At 50.0% G+C, this 21,829-nt stretch overlaps 1 protein-coding gene across 5 annotated transcripts in view; it reads left to right on the top strand.

Annotated features, from left to right (window-relative positions):
• The first annotated feature begins 2,234 nt into the window (after nucleotides 1-2,234).
• The window catches only part of PRDM10 (PR/SET domain 10), a 126,581-nt gene continuing 106,986 nt past the window's right edge, over nucleotides 2,235-21,829 (top strand). For 2 of the 5 annotated variants that reach the window (XM_069741838.1, XM_069741835.1), the window contains exon 1: nucleotides 2,360-2,493. The gene's annotated coding sequence lies outside the window, so the exon portion shown is untranslated. The other 3 variants (XM_069741837.1, XM_069741839.1, XM_069741836.1) reach the window with 3 other exon arrangements.

Below are 21,829 nucleotides of genomic sequence, written 5' to 3'. Positions count from 1 at the left end.
TGGTGGGGGGCGGGATTATGTGTGGTGATGTGGTGGGGGGCGGGATTGTGTGGTAATGTGGTGGGGGGCGGGATTATGTGTGGTGATGTGGTGGGGGGCGGGATTGTGTGGTAATGTGGTGGAGGGAGGGATTATGTGTGGTGATGTGGTGGGGGGCGGGATTATGTGTGGTGATGTGGTGGGGGGCGGGATTGTGTGTGGTGATGTGGTGGGGGGCGGGATTATGTGTGGTGATGTGGGGGGCAGGATTATGTGTGGTGATGTGGTGGGGGGCGGGATTGTGTGGTAATGTGGTGGGGGGAGGGATTATGTGTGGTGATGTGGTGGGGGGCGGGATTATGTGTGGTGATGTGGTGGGGGGCGGGATTATGTGTGGTGATGTGGTGGGGGGCGGGATTATGTGTGGTGATGTGGTGGGGGGCGGGATTATGTGTGGTGATGTGGTGGGGGGCGGGATTATGTGTGGTGATGTGGTGGGGGGCGGGATTATGTGTGGTGATGTGGTGGGGGGCGGGATTGTGTGGTAATGTGTGTGCCCCCCAGCCCCCCTATGTGTCCCCCAGCCCCCCTATGTGGCCCCTCGCCCTCCTATGTGGCCCCCAGCCCCCCTATGTGGCCCCTTGCCCTCCTATGTGGCCCCCAGCCCCCCTATGTGGCCCCCAGCCCCCCTATGTGGCCCCTCGCCCTCCTATGTGGCCCCCCAGCCCTCCTATGTGGCCCCTCGCCCTCCTATTTGGCCCCCCAGCCCCCCTATGTGGCCCCTCACCCTCCTATTTGGCCCCCAGCCCTCCTATGTGGCCCCCAGCCCTCCTATGTGGCCCCCAGCCCCCCTATGTGGCCCCTCGACCTCCTATGTGGCCCCCAGCCCCCTTATGTGGCCCCTCGCCCTCCTATGTGGCCCCCAGCCCCCCTATGTGGCCCCTCGCCCTCCTATGTGGCCCCCAGCCCTCCTATGTGGCCCCCAGCCCCCCTATGTGGCCCCCAGCCCTCCTATGTGGCCCCTCGCCCTCCTATGTGGCCCCCAGCCCCCCTATGTGGCCCCTCGCCCCCCTATGTGGCCCCCAGCCCCCCTATGTGGCCCCCAGCCCTCCTATGTGGCCCCTCGCCCTCCTATTTGGCCCCTCTCCTTTTCTGCAGCCCCCCTATGTGACCCCTAGCCCTCCTATTTGGCCCCTCTCCTTTTCTGCAGCCCCCCTATGTGGCCCCCAGCCCTCCTATGTGGCCCCCCAGCCCTCCTATGTGGCCCCTAGCCCTCCTATTTGGCCCCTCTCCTTTTCTGCAGCCCCCCTATGTGGCCCCCAGCCCCCCTATGTGGCCCCCAGCCCTCCTATTTGGCCCCTCTCCTTTTCTGCAGCCCCCCTATGTGGCCCCTAGCCCTCCTATTTGGCCCCTCTCCTTTTCTGCAGCCCCCCTATGTGGCCCCCAGCCCTCCTATGTGGCCCCCCAGCCCTCCTATTTGGCCCCTCTCCTTCTCTGCAGCCCCCCTATGTGGCTCCCAGCCCCCCAATGTGGCCCCCAGCCCTCCTATGTGGCCCCCAGCCCTCCTATGTGGCCCCTAGCCCTCCTATGTGGCCCCTAGCCCTCCTATGTGGCCCCCAGCCCTCCTATTTGGCCCCTCTCCTTTTCTGCAGCCCCCCTATGTGGCCCCCAGCCCTCCTATGTGGCCCCCAGCCCCCCAATGTGGCCCCTCGCCCTCCTATGTGGCCCCTAGCCCTCCTATGTGGCCCCCCAGCCCTCCTATTTGGCCCCTCTCCTTTTCTGCAGCCCCCCTATGTGGCCCCCAGCCCTCCTATGTGGCCCCCAGCCCTCCTATGTGGCCCCCCAGCCCTCCTATGTGGCCCCCAGCCCCCCAATGTGGCCCCTCGCCCTCCTATGTGGCCCCTAGCCCTCCTATGTGGCCCCCCAGCCCTCCTATTTGGCCCCTCTCCTTTTCTGCAGCCCCCCTATGTGGCCCCCAGCCCCCCAATGTGGCCCCTCGCCCTCCTATGTGGCCCATAGCCCTCCTATGTGGCCCCCCAGCCCTCCTATTTGGCCCCTCTCCTTTTCTGCAGCCCCCCTATGTGGCCCCCAGCCCCCCTATGTGGCCCCCCAGCCCTCCTATGTGGCCCCTCGCCCCCCTATGTGGCCCCTCGCCCCCCTATGTGGCCCTTCTCCTCAGCACTGCAGTTCTCCTCTCCGCCTCTGGGGGCGCCGTCTGCCGCTCTTCTGTCCATGGAGTGTCGCCCCCTCTGATTGGTCGCCGCGCGGTCCCACGGCGGTGCGGGTTATGTGGAGATGTTCGGTGCACCCCCGGTCCCCCCGCTGCCCAGGTGCCTATCACGATGCCGGCGGCGGCTCTGGGGCTTCCCCGGGGGTCCATGAGCCGCTGTATATCAGAGAAGTGCGGTTACAGCCGGAGCATGAAGGCACCAATCAGCAGTCCCCGTTCGGCGGTTGCTAGGCAGATTATGCTAATGCCGGGAGAGCCGCCATCGCTGCAGCTACCATTCTGAGGTGAGGACGGGTGGGCAATTTTCATTTATGTGAGGAAATGATCGGGCGGAGCGGCGAGGCGCGGGCGCCGGGGCCTCACACTGCCCGAGGTAGGCCGGCGGACACCGGGCACCGCTTGTTGGTTTCGTCCTCGTCCCGCTCTGTGCTGTGGGCTGGAGCCGGGGTTGTTGTCGTTTTAGTCCCACCCAAGATGGCGCCACAGCTTCTCTTCCCGGTCCCCCGGGGCTGTGAGCGCCCGGGCCCCAGTGCGGGGGTGACTGCTGGCCGTGGCGGGTGTCGCTGGAGCGGACGGGGCGGCCGCGGTGCGGAGAGCAGGAGGCCTGTCACCCGAGACCGCCCCGCCGCACAGCGCACGGTGGTACAGTCCACCCCCCGCCCCCTCAGAGCTGATGGGACGCCGCATTCCCCGCACCGGCCGGGGGGAGCTGCGGGAGACGGCGGCGCCGGGAGCGGGCGGCGGCGCGGCTGAGGCGGGGCAGCTCTGAGGCCGACAGGCCGGAGACGGGCGGGGGAGAGCGGAGCGGTCACACCGGGGCTGGAGGAGCAGTGCGGGCGGCGGCCGCTCCGGACCCTCTGGGTCCCCCCCAGTCACCAGGATGGGGCTGACCGCTGCCTCACCGCGCGCAGCAGCAGCCTTCCCGCCAATTCACCTGTCAGCGGCGGCGGCGCAGCGAGTAACGTCCGACTACCGGCGGAACGTGTGCGCTGCCCTGCGGTACCGGCGGAACGTGTGCCCTGTGCGCAGCCCCGCGGTACCGGCGGAACGTGTGCCCTGTGCGCAGCCCCGCGGTACCGGCGGAACGTGTGCCCTGTGCGCAGCCCCGCGGTACCGGCGGAACGTGTGCCCTGTGCGCAGCCCCGCGGTACCGGCGGAACGTGTGCCCTGTGCGCAGCCCCGCGGTACCGGCGGAACGTGTGACCTGTGCGCTGCCCCGCGGTACCGGCGGAACGTGTGCCCTGTGCGCAGCCCCGCGGTACCGGCGGAACGTGTGACCTGTGCGCAGCCCCGCGGTACCGGCGGAACGTGTGACCTGTGCGCTGCCCCGCGGTACCGGCGGAACGTGTGCCCTGTGCGCAGCCCCGCGGTACCGGCGGAACGTGTGACCTGTGCGCAGCCCCGCGGTACCGGCGGAACGTGTGCCCTGTGCGCTGCCCCGCGGTACCGGCGGAACGTGTGCCCTGTGTGCAGCCCCGCGGTACCGGCGGAACGTGTGACCTGTGCGCTGCCCCGCGGTACCGGCGGAACGTGTGCCCTGTGCGCAGCCCCGCGGTACCGGCGGAACGTGTGACCTGTGCGCTGCCCCGCGGTACCGGCGGAACGTGTGACCTGTGCGCAGCCCCGCGGTACCGGCGGAACGTGTGCCCTGTGCGCAGCCCCGCGGTACCGGCGGAACGTGTGACCTGTGCGCTGCCCCGCGGTACCGGCGGAACGTGTGCCCTGTGCGCAGCCCCGCGGTACCGGCGGAACGTGTGACCTGTGCGCTGCCCCGCGGTACCGGCGGAACGTGTGACCTGTGCGCTGCCCCGCGGTACCGGCGGAACGTGTGCCCTGTGCGCAGCCCCGCGGTACCGGCGGAACGTGTGACCTGTGCGCTGCCCCGCGGTACCGGCGGTCATGAGGCAGCACAGAGCGCAGCTCCGGACGCTACTGCGGCCTCACTGGTGTAATGTACAGAATGAGTGCGCCGGCGGAATAGCGAGTGTACCGGCAGAATAGTGAGTGCAGCTCTGGAGTATAATACAGGATGTAACTCAGGATCAGTAATGTAATGTATGTACACAGTGACTGCACCGGCAGAATAGTGAGTGCAGCTCTGGAGTATAATACAGGATGTAACTCAGGATCAGTAATGTAATGTATGTACACAGTGACTGCACCAGCAGAATAGTGAGTGCAGCTCTGGAGTATAATACAGGATGTAACTCTGGCTCAGTAATGTAATGTATGTACACAGTGACTGCACCAGCAGAATAGTGAGTGCAGCTCTGGGGTATAATACAGGATGTAACTCAGGATCAGTAATGTAATGTATGTACACAGTGACTGCACCAGCAGAATAGTGAGTGCAGCTCTGGAGTATAATACAGGATGTAACTCAGGATCAGTAATGTATGTACACAGTGACTGCACCAGCAGAATAGTGAGTGCAGCTCTGGGGTATAATACAGGAAGTAACTCAGGATGAGTAATGTAATGTATGTACACAGTGACTGCACCAGCAGAATAGTGAGTGCAGCTCTGGAGTATAATACAGGATGTAACTCAGGATCAGTAATGTAATGTATGTACACAGTGACTGCACCAGCAGAATAGTGAGTGCAGCTCTGGAGTATAATACAGGATGTAACTCAGGATCAGTAATGTATGTACACAGTGACTGCACCAGCAGAATAGTGAGTGCAGCTCTGGGGTATAATACAGGAAGTAACTCAGGATGAGTAATGTATGTACACAGTGACTGCACCAGCAGAATAGTGAGTGCAGCTCTGGGGTATAATACAGGATGTAACTCAGGATCAGTAATGTAATATATGTACACAGTGACTGCACCAGCAGAATAGTGAGTGCAGCTCTGGGGTATAATACAGGAAGTAACTCAGGATCAGTAATGTAATGTATGTACACAGTGACTGCACCAGCAGAATAGTGAGTGCAGCTCTGGAGTATAATACAGGATGTAACTCAGGATCAGTAATGTAATGTATGTACACAGTGACTGCACCAGCAGAATAGTGAGTGCAGCTCTGGAGTATAATACAGGATGTAACTCAGAATCAGTACTGTAATGTATGTACACAGTGACTGCACCAGCAGAATAGTGAGTGCAGCTCTGGAGTATAATACAGGTTGTAACTCGGGATCAGTAATGTAATGTATGTACACAGTGACTGCACCAGCAAAATAGTGAGTGCAGCTCTGGAGTATAATACAGGATGTAACGCAGGATCAGTAATGTAATGTATGTACACAGTGACTGCACCAGCAGAATAGTGAGTGCAGCTCTGGAGTATAATACAGGTTGTAACTCGGGATCAGTAATGTAATGTATGTACACAGTGACTGCACCAGCAGAATAGTGAGTGCAGCTCTGGAGTATAATACAGGGTATAGCTCATGATCAGTAATGTATGTACACTATAAATGGTATAGTCTCTAACTGGGTCGCTGTGACCAGTGGGGTACCGCAGGGGTCAGTATTGGGACCTGTTCTCTTCAACATATTCATTAATGATCTGGTAGAAGGTTTACACAGTAAAATATCGATATTTGCAGATGATACAAAACTATGTAAAGCAGTTAATACAAGAGAAGATAGTATTCTGCTACAGATGGATCTGGATAAGTTGGAAACTTGGGCTGAAAGGTGGCAGATGAGGTTTAACAATGATAAATGTAAGGTTATACACATGGGAAGAGGGAATCAATATCACCATTACACACTGAACGGGAAACCACTGGGTAAATCTGACAGGGAGAAGGACTTGGGGATCCTAGTTAATGATAAACTTACCTGGAGCAGCCAGTGCCAGGCAGCAGCTGCCAAGGCAAACAGGATCATGGGGTGCATTAAAAGAGGTCTGGATACACATTATGAGAGCATTATACTGCCTCTGTACAAATCCCTAGTTAGACCGCACATGGAGTACTGTGTCCAGTTTTGGGCACCAGTGCTCAGGAAGGATATAATGGAACTAGAGAGAGTACAAAGGAGGGCAACAAAATTAATAAAGGGGATGGGAGAACTACAATACCCAGATAGATTAGCGAAATTAGGATTATTTAGTCTAGAAAAAAGACGACTGAGGGGCGATCTAATAACCATGTATAAGTATATAAGGGGACAATACAAATATCTCGCTGAGGATCTGTTTATACCAAGGAAGGTGACGGGCACAAGGGGGCATTCTTTGCGTCTGGAGGAGAGAAGGTTTTTCCACCAACATAGAAGAGGATTCTTTACTGTTAGGGCAGTGAGAATCTGGAATTGCTTGCCTGAGGAGGTGGTGATGGCGAACTCAGTCGAGGGGTTCAAGAGAGGCCTGGATGTCTTCCTGGAGCAGAACAATATTGTATCATACAATTATTAGGTTCTGTAGAAGGACGTAGATCTGGGGATTTATTTTGATGGAATATAGGCTGAACTGGATGGACAAATGTCTTTTTTCGGCCTTACTAACTATGTTACTATGTTACACAGTGACTGCACCAGCAGAATAGTGAGTGCAGCTCTGGGGTATAATACAGGAGGTAACTTAGGATCAGTAATGTAATGTATGTACACAGTGACTGCACCAGCAGAATAGTGAGTGCAGCTCTGGAGTATAATACACGATGTAACTCAGGATCAGTAATGTATGTACACAGTGACTGCACCAGCAGAATAGTGAGTGCAGCTCTGGAGTATAATACAGGATGTAACTCAGGATCAGTAATGTATGTACACAGTGACTGCACCAGCAGAATAGTGAGTGCAGCTCTGGAGTATAATACAGGAGGTAATTCAGGATATGTAATGTATGTACACAGTGACTGCACCAGCAGAATAGTGAGTGCAGCTCTGGGGTATAATACAAGATGTAACTCAGGATCAGTAATGTATGTACACAGTGACTGTACCAGCAGAATAGTGAGTGCAGCTCTGGGGTATAATACAGGATATAACTCAGGATCAGTAATGTAATGTATGTACACAGTGACTGCACCAGCAGAATAGTGAGTGCAGCTCTGGAGTATAATACAGGATGTAACTCAGGATCAGTAATGTAATGTATGTACACAGTGACTGCACCAGCAGAATAGTGAGTGCAGCTCTGGGGTATAATACAAGATGTAACTCAGGATATGTAATGTATGTACACAGTGACTGCACCAGCAGAATAGTGAGTGCAGCTCTGGGGTATAATGCAGAAGGTAACTCGGGGTCAGTAATGTATGTACATAGTGACTGCACCAGCAGAATAGTGAGTGCAGCTCTGGGGTATAATACAGGAGGTAACTCGGGGTCAGTAATGTAATGTATGTACACAGTGACTGCAGCAGCAGAATAGTGAGTGCAGCTCTGGAGTATAATACAGGATGTAACTCAGGATCAGTAATGTATGTACACAGTGACTGCACCAGCAGAATAGTGAGTGCAGCTCTGGAGTATAATACAGGAGGTAATTCAGGATCAGTAATGTAATGTATGTACACAGTGACTGCACCAGCAGAATAGTGAGTGCAGCTCTGGAGTATAATACAGGATGTAACTCAGGATCAGTAATGTATGTACACAGTGACTGCACCAGCAGAATAGTGAGTGCAGCTCTGGAGTATAATACACGAGGTAACTCAGGATCAGTAATGTATGTACACAGTGACTGCACCAGCAGAATAGTGAGTGCAGCTCTGGGGTATAATACAGGATGTAACTCAGGATCAGTAATGTATGTACACAGTGACTGCACCAGCAGAATAGTGAGTGCAGCTCTGGAGTATAATTCACGATGTAACTCAGGATCAGTAATGTATGTACACAGTGACTGCACCAGCAGAATAGTGAGTGCAGCTCTGGGGTATAATACAGGATGTAACTCAGGATCAGTAATGTAATGTATGTACACAGTGACTGCACCAGCAGAATAGTGAGTGCAGCTCTGGTGGTATAATACAGGAGGTAACTCAGGATCAGTAATGTAATGTATGTACACAGTGACTGCACCAGCAGAATAGTGAGTGCAGCTCTGGAGTATAATACACGAGGTAACTCAGGATCAGTAATGTATGTACACAGTGACTGCACCAGCAGAATAGTGAGTGCAGCTCTGGGGTATAATACAGGATGTAACTCAGGATCAGTAATGTAATGTATGTACACAGTGACTGCACCAGCAGAATAGTGAGTGCAGCTCTGGAGTATAATACACGATGTAACTCAGGATCAGTAATGTATGTACACAGTGACTGCACCAGCAGAATAGTGAGTGCAGCTCTGGGGTATAATACAGGATGTAACTCAGGATCAGTAATGTAATGTATGTACACAGTGACTGCACCAGCAGAATAGTGAGTGCAGCTCTGGAGTATAATGCACGATGTAACTCAGGATCAGTAATGTATGTACACAGTGACTGCACCAGCAGAATAGTGAGTGCAGCTCTGGGGTATAATACATGATGTAACTCAGGATCAGTAATGTAATGTATGTACACAGTGACTGCACCAGCAGAATAGTGAGTGCAGCTCTGGAGTATAATACACGATGTAACTCAGGATCAGTAATGTATGTACACAGTGACTGCACCAGCAGAATAGTGAGTGCAGCTCTGGGGTATAATACAGGATGTAACTCAGGATGAGTAATGTAATGTATGTACACAGTGACTGCACCAGCAGAATAGTGAGTGCAGCTCTGGAGTATAATACACGATGTAACTCAGGATCATAGTAACATAGTAAGGCCGAAAAAAGACATTTGTCCATCCAGTTCAGCCTATATTCCATCATAATAAATCCCCAGATCTACGTCCTTCTACAGAACCTAATTGTATGATACAATATTGTTCTGCTCCAGGAAGACATCCAGGCCTCTCTTGAACCCCTCGACTGAGTTCGCCATCACCACCTCCTCAGGCAAGCAATTCCAGATTCTCACTGCCCTAACAGTAAAGAATCCTCTTCTATGTTGGTGGAAAAACCTTCTCTCCTCCAGACGCAAAGAATGCCCCCTTGTGCCCGTCACCTTCCTTGGTATAAACAGATCCTCAGCGAGATATTTGTATTGTCCCCTTATATACTTATACATGGTTATTAGATCGCCCCTCAGTCGTCTTTTTTCTAGACTAAATAATCCTAATTTCGCTAATCTATCTGGGTATTGTAGTTCTCCCATCCCCCTTATTAATTTTGTTGCCCTCCTTTGTACTCTCTCTAGTTCCATTATATCCTTCCTGAGCACCGGTGCCCAAAACTGGACACAGTACTCCATGTGCGGTCTAACTAGGGATTTGTACAGAGGCAGTATAATGCTCTCATCATGTGTATCCAGACCTCTTTTAATGCACCCCATGATCCTGTTTGCCTTGGCAGCTGCTGCCTGGCACTGGCTGCTCCAGGTAAGTTTATCATTAACTAGGATCCCCAAGTCCTTCTCCCTGTCAGATTTACCCAGTGGTTTCCCGTTCAGTGTGTAATGGTGATATTGATTCCTTCTTCCCATGTGTATAACCTTACATTTATCATTGTTAAACCTCATCTGCCACCTTTCAGCCCAAGTTTCCAACTTATCCAGATCTGTTGTGAATTCTGTGGCTGAATTCACTCCTATGGTCACAAGTGGTACTGCAGCTTCTGAGCTTCCTCCCTCAGGTGTTCTGTTGAGCTCGTTAACTGCTTCATTACTTAACTCCGCCTGATGCTGCTATCCTTGCTCCTTGTCAATGTTTCAGTGTTGGATCTGAGCTTCTCCTGACTGTTCCTGTGACCTGCTGCTCTGTATAGCTAAGTGCTTTTTGCTTTTTTGTTGCTTTTTTTCTGTCCAGCTTGTCTTTCGGTTTGCTGGAAGCTCTGAGACGCAAAGGGTGTACCGCCGTGCCGTTAGTTCGGCACGGTGGGTTTTTTTTGCCCCCTTTGCGTGGTTTTGCTTTAGGGTTTTTTGTAGACTGCAAAGTTCGCTTTACTGTCCTCGCTCTGTCCTAGAATATCGGGCCCCACTTTGCTGAATCTATTTCATCCCTACGTTTTGTCTTTTCATCTTACTCACAGTCATTATATGTGGGGGGCTGCCTTTTCCTTTGGGGAATCTTTCTGGGGCAGGTCAGGCCTATTTTTCTATCTTCAGGCTAGCTAGTTTCTTAGGCTGTGCCGAGTTGCCTAGGTAGTTGTTAGGCGCAATCCACAGCCGCTTTTAGTTGTGTTTAGGATAGGATCAGGTGTGCAGTCTACAGAGTTTCCACGTCTCAGAGCTCGTTCTTGTATTTTTGGGTATTTGTCAGATCACTGTGTGCGCTCTGATCGCTAAGCACACTGTGTTTCTGGATTGCCTTCATAACACCTGTCATTAGCAAACATAACAGTACAAGGAGCCTTACTAATGATTCTCAATAGAGGGAAAGAAAAAGTTCTGACATCATTTTTTTTTTCTTTCTGCTCTGTGTTCACTTTTTTTTTTCCCCTAGACATTTGGGTGATTCTGGACACAGGTGTGGACATGGATTTTCAGGGTCTGTGCTCTTCAATGGATAATCTCGTTATAAATGTACAAAAAATTCAAGATACTATTGATCAGAAATCTATGTTAGAACCAAGAATTCCTATTCCTGATTTGTTTTTTTGGAGATAGAACTAAGTTTCCAAGTTTCAAAAATAATTGTAAGCTATTTCTGGCCTTGAAACCTCATTCTTCTGGTAATCCTATTCAACAGGTTTTGATTATTATTTCTTTTTTGCGCGGCGACCCTCAAGACTGGGCATTTTCTCTTGCGCCAGGAGACCCTGCATTGAGTAGTGTCGATGCGTTTTTCCTGGCGCTCGGATTGCTGTACGATGAGCCTAATTCAGTGGATCAGGCTGAGAAAAATTTGCTGGCTTTGTGCCAGGGTCAGGATGATATAGAAGTATATTGTCAGAAATTTAGGAAATGGTCAGTACTCACTCAGTGGAATGAATCTGCGCTGGCAGCTTTGTTCAGAAAGGGTCTCTCTGTGGCTCTTAAGGATGTCATGGTGGGATTTCCTATGCCTGCTGGTTTGAATGAGTCTTTGTCTTTGGCCATTCAGATCGGTCGACGCTTGCGCGAGCGTAAATCTGTGCACCATTTGGCGGTACTGCCTGAGGTTAAACCTGAGCCTATGCAGTGCGATAGGACTATGACTAGAGTTGAACGGCAGGAATACAGACGTCTGAATGGTCTGTGTTTCTACTGTGGTGATTACACTCATGCTATTTCTGATTGTCCTAAGCGGTCCGCTAGGTCTGCCGTCATTGGTACTTGTAAGACTCATGCTGGTGTGGTAGATGGAGGCAGGTATATCTCGCCCAGGTGTTTGTCCTATGTGAATTAGGCCACTCAGTATCTTCAGGGTGCTAATGGGTTAATGATTGCAGGAATAAAAGATGACCAGCTGGGTGTTTCCAGTGTCTGCCTGGGGCACACAGATTGCCTGCCTGTGTGAGACAAACGTGAGTGAAGAGCTCTGCTCAAGATCTGTATGATGTTAGCTGGGTGGGAGAAGCCCCCCCAGTTGTTGAGATAGCAACGTATTTGTTTAGTAAGTGCCGGACAGGCTAGGGTTTATTTTTATGTTTTGTTTTTTGTGTTGCTTTCACGTTAATAAATCTGACCTGAGGTCAGCCTGCTCAGAAACCTGCTGTACGCCTCAGATTCAATGCACAAACCACGTGTCCTTTGACCCCAGCAAAGGCGATCCCAGAGTGTTTTGTCACATTGTGGTGGAGAACGCGGGCATACCGTGGCACAGGCGACAGCATGGAAGACGTGGTGAAAGCCTTAGTACAGTCCACTGCCGTACAGCAGCAGGCCACTGCCGCACAGCACGAAGCTAATCGCTTGATGGCCGCACAGCTGAAGGAGTTACTGGACATGACGGTTGCAGACCGCCAACTTCTCCAACAGGTGGCGCAGCGCCTGGTGAGTATGCCTGACGCTGACCCGGAAGCAGAGTCCAGAAGGATCCATGTGAGTCGATACTGGCAAAAGCTGACTGCAGAAGATGACGTTGAGGCATATCTGACAACTTTTGAGCGGACGGCATTGAGAGAGAAGTGGCCGAAGGCACGATGGGCCGATTTGATTGCCCCGTTTCTCTCCGGCGAGGCCCAAAAAGCTTACCATGATTTGGACCCGGAGGTCGCTCAGGACTTTGAGAAGCTGAAAGCTGAGATCCTGGCCCGGCTGGGTGTGACGACGGCTGTCCGTGCACAGAGGGTACATCAGTGGACATACCAGCAAGATAAACCAGCGCGGTCTCAGATGTTCGACCTGATCTACTTGACAAAGAAATGGCTGCAACCCGAGGTACTGACAATACCCGAAATAATCCAGCGGGTTGTCCTGGACAAGTACCTGAGAGTACTACCCCCAGCGCTGAAAAGGTGGGTAAGCCAAGGAAATCCCACGACAGCGGATCAACTTGTGGAGTTGGTCGAGCGTTATTCCGTGGCAGAAGGACTTCCCGACGACACCGCCAAACCCCGGACTGTGCCTCCTCCTCGTGGAACCGGTAAGACTGTTCCAGGGACCACGGGTGAAGGAAAATCGCTTAAAACTGTGGGGGAGGAGTCCGGGACTGCTCGCACTCCGAGACCAAGAGTATTGGACGGTGGTCTCAGTAGGGGACCTGTTAGGTGTTTCCGCTGCCATGAGAAGGGTCATGTTTCTGCGAACTGTCCTGTTACCGCTGAACCCATGCAGTGCGACGTTATAGACTCTAGAAAACGCATGTCTTTGGTTACACAGCTAGTGAGTGTGAATGCGGGTCAAAATGATACAGTGAAACACCTGTGTGAATTATCTGTTGATGGGAAAAATGTTGTGGCATTACTAGACTCTGGAAGTGTGGTGACTCTGGTGAAAGCTAGTCTGGTGGCACTTCCGTCTGGTCCGTCTGACAAGTTTTCTGTGACGTGTGTGCATGGTGACACCCGCTCGTACTTAACAGCGGTCATATGGATTTCTACTCCCTATGGGTCAGTGCAGCACAAAGTGGGACTCGTTCCCGCATTGTTACATGATGTAATCCTGGGCAGGGATTTTCCCTATTTCTGGCAGTTGTGGGAGAATCAGTTACTCCTTCACGGTAGCTGTACCCGTGAATCTTCTCCCATGCCATCTGGAGGTCCCGAGTCCCTAGAGGAGACCCCACAGGAAGATGTTGCTGGGGAGGTTAGTGAATCTAACCTTCAGTACCCCTTCTCCGTCATGGCGGGGGAAACAGAGGAAACTGAGGAACCTCAGCGAGAGGCGGAGGCAGACAGCCATCCGGCACCCTGCCTGCCAGATTTGGGAGTCCAGGTGGATGACTTCCACAGCGAGCAAATGAAAGATCCTACCCTGACTCCGGCTAGGAAAAATGTAAAAATGATAGATGGGGTACCCGTAGAACCTGACACTAGGCTAGCGTACCCGTATATGGTTCTTGAAAATGATTTGCTCTACCAGGTAGAAAAAAAAGGGGAAGACACAGTGCAACGGTTAGTGGTACCCAAACCTTATCGGCGGAAGGTACTGGATTTGGCCCACGGACATATAATGGGGGGACATCTGGGGGTACAGAAAACCACAGAAAGGATATTGCATTGTTTTGTGTGGCCTGGAATACATTGTGATGTCCGTAACTATTGTGAGTCCTGTCCAGAGTGCCAAATCGCGGCCCCTAAATCTCAGTTCCGTAGCCCTTTGGTACCCCTTCCTATCATCGGGGTCCCTTTTGAGAGAATTGGGATGGATTTGGTTGGGCCCCTTCCCCGATCCGCACGTGGGCACCAACATATCCTCGTCATCGTGGACTATGCCACTCGTTACCCGGAAGCCGTCCCTTTGCGTAACACAGCTACCAAGACGATCGCCAAGGAATTGGTACAAGTGTTTAGTCGGGTGGGAATTCCAAAACAGATACTCACCGACCAGGGGACTCCCTTTATGTCGAGGGTAATGAAGGAGCTCTGCAGGCTCTTACAAATAGACCCGTTGCGTACGTCTGTCTATCACCCTCAAACAGATGGCCTGGTTGAGCGCTTCAACAAAACCTTAAAACAGATGCTCCGGAAGGCGATAGACAAAGATGGGAAGAACTGGGATTACTTGTTACCCTATTTGCTGTTTGCCATTAGGGAAGTTCCCCAGTCTTCCACAGGATTTTCGCCTTTCGAACTGTTGTACGCCCGTCGTCCCCGGGGACTGCTGGACGTCGCAAAAGAAACCTGGGAAGGTCAAGTCACTCCCTTTAAAACGGTGATCGACCATGTAACACAAATGCAGGATCGTATTGCCGCTGTCATGCCCATTGTTAGGGACCATATGTTACAGGCCCAGGGAGCCCAGAGGCAAAGTTATGATAGAGGCGCTAAGGTCCGTACATTTGCACCCGGCGATAGGGTGTTGGTCCTAATCCCTACGGTGGATAGTAAATTCCTGGCGAAATGGCAGGGCCCATTTGAGGTCCGAGAAAGAGTTGGTGAAGTGAACTATAAAGTGTACCAGCCGGGTAAGAGAAAACCGGAACAGATTTATCATGTGAATCTGATAAAATCCTGGAAAGACCGCTCTGCCCTAACGGCGGATCTGCCCCGTCCGGTTTGTTCACTTACTGTACCAGAGGTGCAGGTTGCTGAGACTCTCTCAGAACGACAAAAATCTGAGGTTAAGCAATTTTTGTTACAGAACCGACAGTTTTTCTCCGAAAAACCTGGCCGGACGAAGTTGGTGAAACATGAGATTGTCACAGAGCCTGGCGTCACTGTTCATGTGAAGCCCTACCGGATTCCGGAAGCCCGCCGTGAAGCCGTCTCCCGGGAAGTGATGGCAATGTTGGACTTAGGAGTCATTGAGGAGTCACACAGCGCCTGGTCCAGTCCAATTGTGTTGATACCTAAACCGGATGGCTCCATCCGGTTTTGTAATGACTTTAGAAAACTGAATGCAGTTTCTAAATTTGATGCGTACCCTATGCCCCGGGTCGATGAGTTGATCGACCGGCTTGGTAAAGCCCGATACATTACGACCCTGGATTTAACAAAGGGGTACTGGCAGATTCCTCTGGCTGAGGCGGCCAGAGAGAAGACGGCATTTGCTACACCGGAAGGTCTGTTCCAGTATGTCTATATGCCGTTTGGACTTCACGGAGCTCCCGCAACGTTCCAGAGATTGATGGATCGAGTCTTGAGGCCTCACAGACAGTACGCTTCTGCCTACCTGGATGACATCGTAATTTACAGCATGGACTGGGAAACTCATCTCCAGAAGGTACAAGCCGTGATTGATGACCTGCGAGATGCAGGTTTAACGGCAAACCCCAAGAAATGCCACATCGGGCTTGAAGAAGCCCGATACTTGGGCTACGTGATTGGCCGAGGAGTGGTTAAACCCCAGATCGACAAAATACAGGCAATTCAGGGCTGGCCACAACCAGTGAACAAGAAACAAGTGCAGGCTTTCCTGGGGATTGCCGGCTATTATCGCCGGTTCATACCCAATTTTGCAGCCATGGCTACTCCCTTGACGGATCTTACCAAGGGGAAGGGTTCCGTCATGGTAAAATGGACCTCAGCTGCTGAAGAGGCCTTCCACAGCCTGAAACGGGCTTTGTGCTCTCAGCCCGTACTAGTGACTCCTGATTTCAGCAGCGAGTTTGTGGTACAAACTGATGCCTCTGATACTGGTGTCGGAGCTGTACTTTCCCAGGTGAGGGACGGAGTCGAACACCCGGTCCTCTATCTCAGTCGGAAACTGAATGTACATGAGCAGAGGTATGCCGTGGTTGAAAAAGAGTGCCTAGCCATTAAATGGGCTCTCGACTCCCTCAAGTATTACCTGGCTGGTAGGAAGTTTAGGCTGGTCACAGACCATGCCCCTCTCAAGTGGATGCACCTCCACAAGGACCGTAATAGTCGGGTAACCAAGTGGTTCCTTGCCCTGCAGGCTTACTCTTTTATGGTGGAGCACCGACCTGGGGTGCAGATGGGGAACGCCGATGCCCTATCCCGAGTGCACTGTTTCAAAAGTGTTCTTGCTCGACCGGAGTGGTCTGAGCAAGGGGGGGGGATATGTAAGACTCATGCTGGTGTGGTAGATGGAGGCAGGTATATCTCGCCCAGGTGTTTGTCCTATGTGAATTAGGCCACTCAGTATCTTCAGGGTGCTAATGGGTTAATGATTGCAGGAATAAAAGATGACCAGCTGGGTGTTTCCAGTGTCTGCCTGGGGCACACAGATTGCCTGCCTGTGTGAGACAAACGTGAGTGAAGAGCTCTGCTCAAGATCTGTATGATGTTAGCTGGGTGGGAGAAGCCCCCCCAGTTGTTGAGATAGCAACGTATTTGTTTAGTAAGTGCCGGACAGGCTAGGGTTTATTTTTATGTTTTGTTTTTTGTGTTGCTTTCACGTTAATAAATCTGACCTGAGGTCAGCCTGCTCAGAAACCTGCTGTACGCCTCAGATTCAATGCACAAACCACGTGTCCTTTGACCCCAGCAAAGGCGATCCCAGAGTGTTTTGTCACATACTGTACAGTCCAAATTCCTTCTGTCCATTACCTTGATATGCTCTTTGTCGTCGTTTTCTGTCATGGCGTTTGTGGATTCGGGCGCTGCCCTGAATCTGATGGATTTGGATTATGCTAAACGTTGTGGGTTTTTCTTGGAGCCTTTGCGGTGTCCTATTCCATTGAGAGGAATTGATGCTACACCTTTGGCCAAGAATAAACCTCAATACTGGGCCCAGCTGACCATGTGCATGGCTCCTGCACATCAGGAAGTTATTCGCTTTCTGGTGTTGCATAATCTGCATGATGTGGTCGTGTTGGGGTTGCCATGGCTACAAACCCATAATCCAGTATTGGATTGGAATTCCATGTTGGTATCCAGCTGGGGTTGTCAGGGGGTACATGGTGATGTTCCATTTGTGTCGATTTCGTCATCCACCCCTTCTGAGGTCCCAGAGTTCTTGTCTGATTATCAGGATGTATTTGAAGAGCCCAAGTCCGATGCTCTACCTCCGCATAGGGATTGTGATTGTGCTATCAATTTGATTCCTGGTAGTAAGCGAAGTCTCCCTAAGCTAGAAGATCGTTGGGTACAGCCGGGACCAGCTGCTTCGAAAGCATCACCAAAATTTTTGCCTGTAGGACATTATTGCAAGAGAACTTGGCTGAGTAGATTACACAAGAAGGAAAACACACAGCAAGTCAGCAGGATCTAGGAGCAACATGGCAGATGTGACAACCTACATGGTGAGCTGCAGCATGTGCTACATGTTCACAGATCGACCAGAAGAAGAATCCAAGTTCACCTGTCAGAAGTGTAGACTAGTGGCCCTTTTAGAAGAAAAGGTGCGGGGTCTGGAAGAAAGAATAGCAACTTTGAAACTCATCAAAGAGAATGAAGACTTTCTAGACAGAACAGAAGCATCTCTACTGGTCACAGAAGGTGCAAAAAGTGTCAGAGAACCTCCAAAAGCAGATGAGTGGAAGCATGTGACCAAAAGAAGCAAGAAGACCATGGAGAAATCACCAACCACACAACTGAAGAACCGATATCAAATCTTTGTAGAGGATGAAGATGGCACAGCTAAGAATGAAGCAATACCAGCAAGCAAAAAAAAGGGCACACAGCAACAAGTGACAGCAAAAAGTACAGCCAAGAAGCAACGAAGAGTGGTGGTGGTGGGAGACTCACTACTGAGAGGCACAGAAGCAGCCATCTGCAGACCGGACATAACCGCAAGAGAAGTATGCTGCCTTCCAGGTGCGATGATCAAGGATGTGACCGATAGGATACCAAAGCTCTTCAGCTCCAAGGACGTCCACCCATTACTTCTGATACATGTTGGCACCAATGACACGGCAAGGAAGGACCTACCGACAATCTGCAAGGACTTTGAAGAGTTGGGGAAGAAAGTAAAGGAACTGGATGCACAGGTAGTTTTTTCTTCTATCCTTCCAGTAGACGGGCATGGCACCAGGAGATGGAACAGGATCCTTGATGCAAACAACTGGCTAAGACGATGGTGCAGACAACAAGGATTTGGATTCCTGGACCACGGTGTGAATTACTGGTATGATGGACTCCTCGCCAGAGACGGACTACACCTCAACAAACCTGGGAAACACACATTCGCCAGAAGACTCGCTACACTCATCAGGAGGGCGTTAAACTAGAAGAAGAGGGGACGGGAAGAAAAACATTAGACTCGAACAAAGACGACCCAGGAAAACATACTCAGAAGGGAGGTAAGAACATTTCTAAAACAATCCACAGTGAGGAGATTGGAACAAAACAAAATCCTCTAAACTGCATGCTCGCAAACGCCAGAAGCCTGACAAACAAGATGGAAGAACTAGAAGCAGAAATATCTACAGGTAACTTTGACATAGTGGGAATAACCGAGACATGGTTAGATGAAAGCTATGACTGGGCAGTTAACTTACAGGGTTACAGTCTGTTTAGAAAGGATCGTAAAAATCGGAGAGGCGGAGGGGTTTGTCTCTATGTAAAGTCTTGTCTAAAGTCCACTTTAAGGGAGGATATTAGCGAAGGGAATGAGGATGTCGAGTCCATATGGGTTGAAATTCATGGAGGGAAAAATGGTAACAAAATTCTCATTGGGGTCTGTTACAAACCCCCAAATATAACAGAAAGCATGGAAAGTCTACTTCTAAAGCAGATAGATGAAGCTGCAACCCATAATGAGGTCCTGGTTATGGGGGACTTTAACTACCCGGATATTAACTGGGAAACAGAAACCTGTGAAACCCATAAAGGCAACAGGTTTCTGCTAATAACCAAGAAAAATTATCTTTCACAATTGGTGCAGAATCCAACCAGAGGAGCAGCACTTTTAGACCTAATACTATCTAATAGACCTGACAGAATAACAAATCTGCAGGTGGTTGGGCATTTAGGAAATAGCGACCACAATATTGTGCAGTTTCACCTGTCTTTCACTAGGGGGACTTGTCAGGGAGTCACAAAAACATTGAACTTTAGGAAGGCAAAGTTTGAACAGCTTAGAGATGCCCTTAATCTGGTAGACTGGGACAATATCCTCAGAAATGAGAATACAGATAATAAATGGGAAATGTTTAAGAACATCCTAAATAGGCAGTGTAAGCGGTTTATACCTTGTGGGAATAAAAGGACTAGAAATAGGAAAAACCCAATGTGGCTAAACAAAGAAGTAAGACAGGCAATTAACAGTAAAAAGAAAGCATTTGCACTACTAAAGCAGGATGGCACCATTGAAGCTCTAAAAAACTATAGGGAGAAAAATACTTTATCTAAAAAACTAATTAAAGCTGCCAAAAAGGAAACAGAGAAGCACATTGCTAAAGAGAGTAAAACTAATCCCAAACTGTTCTTCAACTATATCAATAGTAAAAGAATAAAAACTGAAAATGTAGGCCCCTTAAAAAATAGTGAGGAAAGAATGGTTGTAGATGACGAGGAAAAAGCTAACATATTAAACACCTTCTTCTCCACGGTATTCACGGTGGAAAATGAAATGCTAGGTGAAATCCCAAGAAACAATGAAAACCCTGTATTAAGGGTCACCAATCTAACCCAAGAAGAGGTGCGAAACCGGCTAAATAAGATTAAAATAGATAAATCTCCGGGTCCGGATGGCATACACCCACGAGTACTAAGAGAACTAAGTAATGTAATAGATAAACCATTATTTCTTATTTTTAGTGACTCTATAGCGACAGGGTCTGTTCCGCAGGACTGGCGCATAGCAAATGTGGTGCCAATATTCAAAAAGGGCTCTAAAAGTGAACCTGGAAATTATAGGCCAGTAAGTCTAACCTCTATTGTTGGTAAAATATTTGAAGGGTTTCTGAGGGATGTTATTCTGGATTATCTCAATGAGAATAACTGTTTAACTCCATATCAGCATGGGTTTATGAGAAATCGCTCCTGTCAAACCAATCTAATCAGTTTTTAAGAAGAGGTAAGCTATAGACTGGACCACGGTGAGTCATTGGACGTGGTATATCTCGATTTTTCCAAAGCGTTTGATACCGTGCCGCACAAGAGGTTGGTACACAAAATGAGAATGCTTGGTCTGGGGGAAAATGTGTGTAAATGGGTTAGTAACTGGCTTAGTGATAGAAAGCAGAGGGTGGTTATAAATGGTATAGTCTCTAACTGGGTCGCTGTGACCAGTGGGGTACCGCAGGGGTCAGTATTGGGACCTGTTCTCTTCAACATATTCATTAATGATCTGGTAGAAGGTTTACACAGTAAAATATCGATATTTGCAGATGATACAAAACTATGTAAAGCAGTTAATACAAGAGAAGATAGTATTCTGCTACAGATGGATCTGGATAAGTTGGAAACTTGGGCTGAAAGGTGGCAGATGAGGTTTAACAATGATAAATGTAAGGTTATAGACATGGGAAGAGGGAATCAATATCACCATTACACACTGAACGGGAAACCACTGGGTAAATCTGACAGGGAGAAGGACTTGGGGATCCTAGTTAATGATAAACTTACCTGGAGCAGCCAGTGCCAGGCAGCAGCTGCCAAGGCAAACAGGATCATGGGGTGCATTAAAAGAGGTCTGGATACACATGATGAGAGCATTATACTGCCTCTGTACAAATCCCTAGTTAGACCGCACATGGAGTACTGTGTCCAGTTTTGGGCACCGGTGCTCAGGAAGGATATAATGGAACTAGAGAGAGTACAAAGGAGGGCAACAAAATTAATAAAGGGGATGGGAGAACTACAATACCCAGATAGATTAGCGAAATTAGGATTATTTAGTCTAGAAAAAAGACGACTGAGGGGCGATCTAATAACCATGTATAAGTATATAAGGGGACAATACAAATATCTCGCTGAGGATCTGTTTATACCAAGGAAGGTGACGGGCACAAGGGGGCATTCTTTGCGTCTGGAGGAGAGAAGGTTTTTCCACCAACATAGAAGAGGATTCTTTACTGTTAGGGCAGTGAGAATCTGGAATTGCTTGCCTGAGGAGGTGGTGATGGCGAACTCAGTCGAGGGGTTCAAGAGAGGCCTGGATGTCTTCCTGGAGCAGAACAATATTGTATCATACAATTATTAGGTTCTGTAGAAGGACGTAGATCTGGGGATTTATTATGATGGAATATAGGCTGAACTGGATGGACAAATGTCTTTTTTCGGCCTTACTAACTATGTTACTATGTTACTATGTTACTAAATTCCCTAAAGGTTGATTATTTAATTTATCCGTGCCCGAACACGCCGCTATGCGCAGTTATGTGAAGGAATCCCTGGAGAAGGGACATATTCGCCCATCGTCATCACCACTGGGAGCAGGGTTCTTCTTTGTAGCCAAGAAGGATGGTTCGCTGAGACCGTGTATTGATTACCGCCTTCTTAATAAGATCACTGTTAAATTTCAGTATCCCTTGCCATTGTTATCTGACTTGTTTGCTCGGATTAAGGGGGCTAGTTGGTTCACTAAGATAGATCTTCGTGGTGCGTATAATCTGGTGAGAATCAGGCAAGGAGATGAATGGAAAACTGCATTCAATACGCCCGAGGGTCATTTTGAGTATCTAGTGATGCCGTTCGGACTTGCCAATGCTCCATCTGTGTTTCAGTCTATTATGCATGACATCTTCC

This window comes from Ranitomeya imitator, chromosome 10 (genome assembly GCF_032444005.1).
Source record: "Ranitomeya imitator isolate aRanImi1 chromosome 10, aRanImi1.pri, whole genome shotgun sequence".
NCBI classification, from domain to species: Eukaryota; Metazoa; Chordata; class Amphibia; order Anura; family Dendrobatidae; genus Ranitomeya; species Ranitomeya imitator.
This window is presented reverse-complemented; position numbering and strand designations above follow the sequence as displayed.